Source organism: Peromyscus leucopus, chromosome 12 (genome assembly GCF_004664715.2).
Source record: "Peromyscus leucopus breed LL Stock chromosome 12, UCI_PerLeu_2.1, whole genome shotgun sequence".
Classification (NCBI taxonomy): Eukaryota; Metazoa; Chordata; class Mammalia; order Rodentia; family Cricetidae; genus Peromyscus; species Peromyscus leucopus.
The window spans coordinates 4,480,666-4,491,016 of record NC_051073.1 but is presented as its reverse complement, the minus strand read 5'-3'; the positions used below and the strand labels follow the sequence as shown (position 1 = coordinate 4,491,016).

Here is a 10,351-nt window from a genome sequence, read left to right as displayed (position 1 = left end):
TTTACTAAATGCTCCCCTTCTCGTGGGCAGTGGGCGAGGCCCTTTGTCATTCATTATATCAATCAATCTTTTTTTTCTTTTGAAACAGGCCTATGTAGTCCAGACTGATCTCCAACTCATGATGCTCCTGCCTCAGCCTCCTGGGTACTGGGATCACAGGTGTGTGCCATCACATCTTGCTTTATAAATAATTTTAAAAAAAAACTTGAGCTGGGCATGGTGGCACACACATTTAATCCCAGCACTCGGAGGCAGAGGCAGGAGGATCTCTGTGAGTTTGAGGCCAGCCTGGTCTACAGAGTGAGTTCCAGGACAGTCAGAACTGTTACACAGAGAAATCCTGTTTTGTTTGTTTTACATTATACATGCTCTCCACAGGTCACACAAGCAGAATCAGTGATTCAAATGCTGTGAGCCTTGTCCAGGTCCTCTGTATACAATATGTATACTTAGGCCAGATTCTAAGTCAAAGTCCAGACCAAGACTAAGAATGTACTCAGTGGCAGGAACTCAGTTTGTCATGTAAATGCCTGGCAAACTGCTGAACGAACGGTTCCCGCCTGAGTCATAGCGTGAGCAAGCGGCCACGCTGAGGATTTCCCAATGTGAAGGGCTGCATTCCTTCAGGCTTCTAAGCAAGTGTCACTCTGGACTGCTCTTGAAAATGAGGAACGTGCCTGAAACATGCAGTCCTCTCTCTGCTTAAGCCGCCCTCACACGCTAGGTGAGTCACAGCAGGAGACTAAGGCCATCTGGCAGGCCCCAAGTCATGCAACCTAGGCACAGGGCATGATTGGATATTTCTAAATTTTTTATTTTTAATTATATATGGGGGGGCGGTGCACATGAGTGCAGTGCTTGAGGAGTTCAAAAGGGGGCGCCAGAGCCCCTGAAGCTGGAGTTGGAGGCTGAGTGCTGGAACCAAACTCAGGACCTCTGCAAGTAGACCTTAACTGACCAGCTGTCTCCCAGCTCCCGGGTGGTTTGACTTTTGTTTTGTTTTTGTGTTGGTAATGAAAACATTTTTTCCCAGCAAGGGCAACTGCTTTGTTGTGGATTATTAATGGGTTAATTGCTCTATCATAAGCTAGTTCTCCACATAAACATTAGCCACTGACATAGAGCGTTACTCTCCACCGGTGCCTAAGGCGATGAGACCCTAACCCTAGTGTACTCACTGCTGCAGTTACTTGCAGGCTCAAAGGCTTGTCCCTGCGCCCGGTGGTAATGAGGCAGGGAGGCAGAGGCAGAAGGGCCTCTGAGTTCAAGGCCAGCCTGCTCTACAGAGTGAATTCCAGGACGGAGAAACCCGGTCTTGAAAAACAAAACAAAATATAACAAAACTTAGCCTACTCCTGCCAGGAAGAAGTAGAATCCTAAGCTGGGATTGCTGACATCCTGTGCAGCCGTAGATCATATGTTGATTGCTTCTGCCTGCAGAGCCAATGGAGCAGCAGCAGGGTTGGCTTCCGGAGTGTCACTATTGACAGGCACCGAAGTTGCATATTGCTACCTGAAACATCATGTGCCTGAGTTTCAGTGAGTCCCTTCCAACTTCCTGTGTGGCTGTTTCCGGTCCTCCTGATTAAAAAAAAAAAAAAAAATGAATTCTGCTCAATGATGGTGCATGCCTTTTAATCCCAGGCAGAGGCAGGCAAGATCTCTAAGTTCAAAGTTAGCCTGGTCTACAGAGCAAGTTCCAGGACAGCCAGGGCTGTGCAGAGATACTACTGTTATGAAAGATACTCCTTTTTGAAATCATACCTACCTCTTGGAACTTTTGAAGAATGGAATTAAAAAAACTTGTCTTGATGAACGAATTCTTGAGCAGAAGAGATGGCTGATGGGTAGAGGAATTTGCTCCCAATCCAAACCTGGTCTGGTTTCCAGCATAAAACCTGTAAGTATAAGAGGAAACAGAAGGGCCCAGCATTCATGAGAGTTGGGGGCCATCTTGGGCTATGTGAGACTGTCTCAAAAAATAACAGAAATGAGAAGCTTCCAAGGCCGTCCTGGACTACATATCAAGGCTGTCTCAAAATAAAACAAAATAAAATAAAACCTAGAGAAAATCTCTTGGTTCCTGTCACTTGGGCTATCCTATATGATATCTATCTATATCCGCTCCTCCTACCACGGGAGAGGAAGACTGGGAGGCAGCATCCCCCAACCAGACTGCGGTTTTATGTATTCCACATGGCTCCAAAACATGCTTGAACACAGCATGCTATAATTTTTCTGGTGATTTCTATGAATCGTTTTTGTTTTTGTTTTTTTTTTTTTTTAATTATGAGTGTTTTCAGAGACACTCCTGGGAAATTTTACCCCAAGTTCCCTTGACAGCCCTCACACAAAGCACCTCAAGCGAAGCGGCTTCCATGACCCACACAGAAAACCAACTTCAGAGCAGGGACTCCTAAAAGATCCATCAGTCATCTCCACCCTATCATCACTGCCTCTCGATTTCCACATGCAAAGGGACCCCGAGAAGTGGGAGCCATAAACAGAACTAGGAAAACGGACTCACTCACGGCCAACTGGTGGCTCTAAAGGATTTTTCTACAGATATAAATTTCCTAACTTAATTTGGACGCTTTGTTCTTTCCTTGTGGCTCAGAATTGTCCTTGTGTTTAAATGGTTCCCTTTCTGTCACCCCTGCATTTTTTGAGTTTTCAAGCAATCCGCTATAGCCACAGGCCAGCTTCCTGTCCCTTTGCTCAATCCAAGCTGCTCAGAAATTAGAACGTTTAGGCCAGACCGGGATCTCCACTTAGAGTCTTACCTCAGAAACCCAGACTGGTGGATCTCCAACATCAAGGACGGTCAAAGGCAGTGGATCTGCGGCTTAACCCCAGAGCCTAGGTTTAGCCTGTAGGAGGCCCTGGGTTCTCTCTCCAGCTATGCAGAAAGCAAGGGAAGGCGCATCTGTGGTGTCTTTAAAGACCCGAGGGTGGGGTTAGTCCTGGAATTCCAGAGCTTTCTGCAGGTGTATCTCTCCTGGAATCTACTGCCCCTCATTTGTCAGAATTGGCTTCTAAAAAAATAAATAAGTACATACATACATACATACATACATACATACGTAAACAGAAATATAAATAAGACAGTAAGCTGTTACTGGGACACCAGGGTGCGGCTTAAACGGGGCGGGGGGGTCCTTCTGGGCAGTTACCTTTAGCAGACATAAATAAGCACTGTGTAAATTATCTCTGTGTGGGTAACAATGGCAACCCCCCAAAAATCCAGGAATAAAGGCAGGTCCGCAGCACGTGACCTTTCCAGCCTGCACGGTTCGGCTTAAATTATTTTAAAGCTGTTTGAGACTGTTCCTTGGTCCAGACGCTGTACAGAGCTATCTGCTCTCTGAACGCGGCTCCGGACACCTGCACGCCTGCGCCCGCCCCCAGCACGTCTGCAGGGATTTACTGAGAAATTGGGGGTTCTCAGTAACCACTTCTAGAACTCTATCCCGGTTCCCCTGCGCCCAGCGCTGGGCCTGGCAGATGGAAAGTCTCCCAAAACAAACAAGTCTGAAGGTTTAGTTGGCGTCCGCTCGCTCGATTCCATTCCACTGCGCGGGTTTGCACCTGACCTCTTGTCCCTAAAAGGACAGTGACCCGCAGCCTAGGTGACGGCCCAGAACCCCGCCTGGTTCCAAGTCGTTTGGGAGAGAAACAGAGAACACTGTGGTCCGTAAACGATGCCCACGTCCGCGCGTGCCAGGAGCGCCATCCAGGCAGTGAACACAATTAGTTTGCTTCTGTCCTGGGGGTGGGAAACGAAGGCGTCGGAGTTGGGGACCAAAAATATCCATAAACCGGAAGTCATTTGTGGGCTAACCGACGCTTTCGCCAGGAACAATATTCTTGAATTGAGGACGTGTCAATTAAAAAAAAAAAAAAAAAAAAAGACTCGTTTTAACCGAAAACCTGCTCCGCTCCGCGCCGACGGTTCCAGGGTGCTCTTCTGGCATCTAGAGAGATCTCTCTCTGTCTCTTGTCTCTCCCTCCCTCTGTATCTCTACCCCGCCCCTCCAATTCAAAATCGGAGACCACGATTTGGACGTACAAAGCGCGTTGGATTTTGTTCCTTAATCCGGAGCCGCTCCGGAGTCTAACCCCAAAAAACTGATCCTTCAGCCCGAGCAAGAACTCTAGGGCGGGGAACATGAGCTGGGGACCGGTGCAGGAGCCTCACAGACGCTTAAAATAAAAAAATAAAAAAATAAAAAACAAAATAAAACAAAACTGGTTCCCGAGTGCCACCAGACAGGCTCCCACCCACGGAACCGGTCTCACCCTCTGCGCCCACTCTACCCGAGTCTCAGCTGTCCCAGGCCACTGCTTCCCACATAGAAAGAACTTGGGGGGGGGTCCGTCAAAGCGGGCCTAAGTGACCCGAATTTGGAGGGAAGATGCGCCCAGGCAGCTCACATCCGGGCCTGTGCCCCCCCGCAGGAGAGAGACCCACGCCCATGCAACCTCCAGGTGCAGGAGAGCCGTGGGCTTGCGAGCCGGGCTTGCATTTGTTAACGCGAAGGTTTTCCGGCTGAAAAAGGCCAGAGACACCCAAGGACTTAGAGAAAAATCTCACCATCAACTTGCTCCCGCCGGGAAGGTGGGAGTCCCGGAGCTGAGACGCTTCCACGGAACTGGGAACCCTCCCGCGGTGCTCCTGCTCCCCTCCCCACCCCCACCCTCACCCCCAACCCTCCCAGCCAACCCTGCGGCACCCTAGTGTGACCCACAGCTCAGAAGTCCGCACGCGAGTCTACTCCAGCTCTGGTTAGTTAGTCCCGGGGTGCGGAACTTCTGGCCACCTCAGGTCCTGAGCATCACCCCCTCCTCGAACGAAGGTTGAGAGTGCTCTAGACATACACCCCTTAGGAATCCCACCTTTCACGTGAGCGTTTAAAAGAAAGAGAAAAACAAAATGAGAATCTGAGCGAGTCAGGGAGAAGCCCGGCGGCCAGGCTGTAGCCTTGCCTATGCGCCTTCCTGTAACCTTCTCTCTTTAAACTTTGAATGAATCCAGATTTGTTTAGAATAGGGAAGAAATTCCTCACTGGCAACTTGCAAGTAGATAAAGAATGTTAATTAAACGAAACAACTCCCTAGTCTATAAAATACTGCGGCGGCGTCAGACCTACCTTAAGCCTTGGTGGCTATTATCACTTATGAGGGTGGGGGCGGGGGAGCATCATATCCAGGCTTTCTTTGATGTCCAGAAATATTTATCTCAGGTGGGTAGATTTAGTTCGGGCTCTTAAAGGGGATTTTTTAGGTTGAGGTTTTTTTTTGAAGGGCTGTTTCAGCGACGTCATGAATGAACTAATCGGTTTTCAGATTTCCAGGCGGTGTGTAATTGATGTAACCACTGAGGAATTTCAGTACACAGCCTACCAAACCTCCTCCTGCTTACGGGTTTTCAAACGCGATCCAGGCCTCCCTGAAAGCCGTTTGTAGAGGAAAGCGGGCCTTGCCTGGTAGCAGGTGGGCTTTTGAGGTGGCTGTTTCTGTTAAGCCACTCCAAGAGGCCTTTAGGAGAACCCCAGCGGGTGGTGGCAGGTCAGGGGGCATCCACTCTTGGACCAGGACTCCTTTCCTCTGCCTGCAAGAGCCTAGCTTGAAGCTGGGCAGCTAAGTGCTTGCTGCCTAGGCCCCCAGGAGGTCACTGCACGTCAGTGTGTGTGTGTGGGGGGGGGGGGCTGTGGAAGTCCTCAGCTGCTGGTATCCTCTCAGAGACCAGGAAGGACACAAGGTCTGGCTAAGAAGACAGAGGAAACCTGTGGGGAAAAGGACTTCCCCTTGATCTCCAGACAACGTTCAAAGGATCCAGTTATGTTTAGGAAAGTCAGCTTCATCCAGCCCCAAGATCCTCCCTCAGGAACTCTGATGATTCCTACCATAAACTCCTGGTGATAGTATCTGCTCCCCTAAAAGCATCTTCTTGAGAGAAGGGCAGAGGAGGGCAGCACCTTCTCCAGCCTTTGGGAGTAACTGGAACCCTCTGGAGTCACCATCCTGGAATCTGGAATCCTCCTGGATGACCAAATCCAAGGAGAATTGCTCTTCTCAGAATCCTGACCGCCCCATCCCCATGCAGGTGCCCGGGTTTAGGGATACCTCTTTCCTCGGGGCCAGGAGAGGCTCCCGGGAACAAGAGCGGGTGTCTGACTGCCGGTGTGGCTGCTTCTCAGGCTCTAACCTCAGACTCTGCAAACCTGAACCCCGGCCGGAAGTGAGAAGACGTACCTGTCCCATTACTGGGATCTAGTGAGAGAATTGGTGCACAAAGCTAAGGCAAACACTTTCTCCGAAGTCACTCTCAGTGAGGGAGGGAGGGGCTGGGGAGAGGGAGGGAGGTTTTATACTAGTTGGGAAGGAACACAGAGTTACTGTCTTGACCTCTGCCAGAATAAATTACTCTGAAATTGCTCTGGCTACCTGTAATTATTTTTTAAACAATGTGTTTGTTGATACTGTAATTGTCTGGGAATAACAGTGACCCCAAGGGGAGTCAGTGTAACTTCTACATGGACAGGCGTGAGGACAGGGAGCTGAAGTGTTCTTTTTGTGTAGCTCCTACCAGAAAAGACTTCCAGTTGTGAGACAGTCACATCTGTGAAGCTGGATGGGAATGAGGTTTGCTGAGTAAGCACATCCCACTGATTGCCTGTGTAGACAACGGCTTAGAAATCAAAGTTTCCTATCTCTGAGGCTTCAAGATTTTCTGTTTCCTCTGTTCGCTCGGGAGGTTGAAGTTCTTAAATTTCACAAAGCCAGGGAGAGGCGGGTTCTCCTGCCCCCCACACCTGGGTGGTGGCCAGCTCTCCAATCTCTGATCTCCTTGTATGCCCCAGCTTTCCCAGAGCCCATCTTGAGACAACCGTCTGTTGAGGGCCTTGATCTCACCCAAAAGTTGATTTTTGCTGGGGATGGGCCTCAGGTAGGCACCGGGGTGTGCAGTGTGGCAAGAACGGTTGCAAGCATCTGAAGCGGAAAATCCAAACAGATGTGGGGCAGCCTGGCCCACCCCTTTCTTCTTGGGGCCCAAATTTCATCCAGATTAGTTTCCTGATGGAAAATTTCTAAGAGGTGGGGCTGGTGGGCTGTGCTTCTGATCTGGCAGATTGAGGACGTGGGTGCCCTGCCAGCAGGCAGGCAGTGGGATCTGCAGACCACTTCTTCTTCACACTGCCCGCCCTGTGCAGGCTCCTTCCAGCCAGTGGGTGAAGAGTGGTACCTGGGATTCCAGGGTCTCTGCATTTCCAAGGCTGATGCCGGTACTGATAACTAGCTTTAGCCCTAATCTGTGGAGCTCATTCTTTTACCATCGTCCTACACCCCCCCCCCATCAATACGTCCCTGGTGGGGCAGAGCTAACTTCGGCTCATCTAACTTTGTTGCTGTGTGTGCCACACACACACTCACACACACACACCCCAGTGTATAGTAGGAAGAGGCTTGGAATCTGATCTTCGGCCCACTCCGGTCTAGGGGGTCGGTCGGTGGGAGACCAGTAGTGGCGCTCAGTACTAAACTACGCTCAGCTCCAAATAAAACTTGTCTGGGCCTGATGAGGTGGCTCAGTAGGTCAAGTGCTTATGACACAACATGACGACCTACGTTTGGATCCCCCAAATCCATGTAAAAAGCGAGGAGGGGACAAGAGCGCTGTACTGTCAGCACAGTGCGGCAGAGACACTTGCTCTCTAGCCCGCGGCCTCGCTGAAATAAGGGGTTCCAGGTTCCGTGCAGAAACCGGTTCAAAAAACAAAGCGGCAAGTGATTCCGGAAGACATCCCGACTCGACCTCTGGCTTCCTCATGCCGAGAGAGAGAGAGAGAGAGAGAGAGAGAGAGAGAGAGAGAGAGAGAGAGAGAGAGAGAGAGAGAGAGAGAGAGTCTTTTCAACCTTAAACAGAGTTTCTAACTTAATACGGTCTCTCATCCTCGTTCTGGACGTCTAAGGGCCCTGTTGAGAATCCAGGCTCTAACTCTCTAGCCGGGGCTCCAACTACAGGCTGGAGCTCTTCATTATTCCGCATGGACCGTACACTCCTTCCCAGATGAAAAACCTCTAGTACTGAGATCCCCGCCCAAAGACTTGTACTTTTGATAGTTGGCTCTGGGGACCCTAGTTCCACAGCCCTGTGTGTGATGTTTGGGTGTCTGTTGAGTCAGGCTCTGGGCCTAGAGCTACCCGTGCCCTCTTCAATGCCTCTCAAAACCCGAGACCCGAAACTGTCTTGCAGATGCAGGAGGCGGCTGCCACTGTGAAAATCCAGTCGCAAGAATTCAAAAGCGCCTTTCCTGTTAAAAACTTGGAAATTCGTTTGAGAAGTTTCAGTTCTTGTTTCTTGCCGGGTTTCTCCCACTTCCACTTAACCATGTTTCTATGATCTGGGTAATCCCTTTCAAGCGGGGAAGGAATTCTCCGGAGTCCTTAATTGAGGGTCGGGAATCCTGGGGGTGGGGGAAGCGTTAAACCCTTCCGGTACCGGCAGAGGTGCAGGAGCGCGCTCCAGGGAGGCCTGCGTAGCGGCGGCAGGGTGGGTCCGCAGCCCTGCTCGCCCAAAGCGCCTTCCCGGCGAAGCCCGGGGCAGCCAAAGGCACAGCGCCGCACCGGGACCCCGAGGACGCATGCAGGTTTGGACACTGGGTGCCTGCGCCGCTGGCAAACTGCCCCAATCCTACGCTTGCACCTTAATGCAGGACCCAGAAAATCTCGTCCAACCCTGAACCCGCAAACGCAAAGCGCGAGGTCCTCTTCGCTCCCGCCTGGCGCGACTTGGCGCCACCCCGCCGCGCTGTCTTTTTAGCAGGGCTCCAAAGGCCCGGGTGTGTGCACCGCGCGAAGCCCACGGCAGTCTACTGTGGGCTAGTTTGCGCCTAGAAAGCCTCCGGGTTCTCCAAGGAGGTCCCAGGAAAAGGCCCGAAGCATCTGCTGCAGGCACAGCAGATCGGAGCCCAGCTCTCCCGGTGCGGAGGAGGGAAATCTGCAGGTACCAGGAGCCCGTCGACTTGCAAGCTCCTCTCAGACTGGAGTGAAGGCTAGAGGGAGAGGAACCGGGCAATGACAACAGGAATCGAAAATCCCCGTGTCGGGCACCCGGTTCCCAAGGTCAGAGTCCCCGCAGCCCAAAACTCTACGGCCGCCAGGAGAGCCATGGGGACCATGGCTGCAAAAGGAGACCTGTCTGCGTCTGTGTGGGATCCAGGACGCCTGGGAAGCTGGCATCTGACCCGCGTCCGAAGGCTCAGGCTCCAAAGGGGAGTGAGGATTCACACGACCGGACCGCCACCGCCGGCGTGCGCCACAGCGACGGGACAGTAGCGCCGGCACCTATCCGGGTCTCACTAGCCCGGGAGACGCCACGGGATTGTTTAACGTAGTGTGGCCCGGTGGGAGAATGCTTCACTCTCGGCGACCGAGTCTCCCTTCTCCAATGGCCTTCTCCTCCATCTCCGTGGGTCGCATCCGCATCCCCCGGGGACCCTGGCTCTGCTAGGGTCGCCCTGAAGCCCTGGCCCAAAGTCGATTGCCCATATTCCCGCCGCCTCTGGGTCACCAGAGTCAGAGCGGTTGGGCCCTGTTTGCGCCAGCGCCCTGGAGGAGGCTTGGCCCTTGGGCCCAGCTCCCCCACCCCACCCCGTGCCCTCGGGCCCTCCCTGTGCACCCACGGCTTCTCGCTGCCCTCGGGAAAGCGCCAGTCTCTCTTTGCCCCGGTGTTTCTAGATGAGAAAGGTCACTTCGGTGCACGTGTGCCAGTGGATGAGGGGAAGGGGGTCATTCCCCCCCCCCTTGGAGACCCCCTTTAGGTGTGGGGGCCTGTGACCCAAGGAAGGTACGAGTGTGGGACCAGCTGCAGTATGGGTCCTCCCTGAGGGGCCCTTGGCCAGCTGTTCGCGCCGCCTCTTCTGGGCCGCGCCCGGGGGTGACCTGCCCGGAGCCACCGTGGAAGCCACCGCACCCCTCCCTCCTTCCTCCTCCGCCGCACCCCCGCCGCCCATCCTCTAGCCCGGGTCCTGCCACTCATCCTCCGGAGCGAGCAGGCGCGGCGAGCCCTGGGCGCTCAGCCCGACTTACCCCCCAGCACGGGAGCGCGCGGCTCTCTGGCGGGACAGTCCCCGGAGGCGGCGACGCGGAGGCGCGCGGGCGACTCCCGGGCCGCGGCGGGGTCGGAGGCGAGACTCACCGCCCCCGCGGCGGCCCCTCCCTCTGCCCCCTCCCCCGGGCGGCCCAGCGCGGCCCAGCGCTCCGCCCGAAGGCGGGTCCGCCATAAACAAACGCCGCTCGGCCGCACGTGGACCGCGGAGCCGCAGCTGCGCCTGGCCACAGATCGCGG

The 10,351-nt window shown here is 53.3% G+C and overlaps 1 long non-coding RNA gene across 2 annotated transcripts; it reads right to left on the bottom strand.

Moving 5' to 3' along the window:
* Positions 1-294: 294 nt before the first annotated feature.
* LOC119088773 lies at positions 295-10,180 on the bottom strand. 2 transcript variants are annotated; one of them, XR_005092495.1, is made up of 4 exons: positions 10,093-10,180; positions 2,784-3,035; positions 1,769-1,898; positions 295-1,581 (listed from the first exon to the last, which is right to left on the bottom strand). It is a non-coding gene; the product is annotated as an uncharacterized LOC119088773 (long non-coding RNA). The 2 variants fall into 2 exon arrangements; XR_005092494.1 differs by lacking the exon at positions 10,093-10,180 and adding an exon at positions 5,151-5,777.
* Positions 10,181-10,351: the final 171 nt, after the last annotated feature.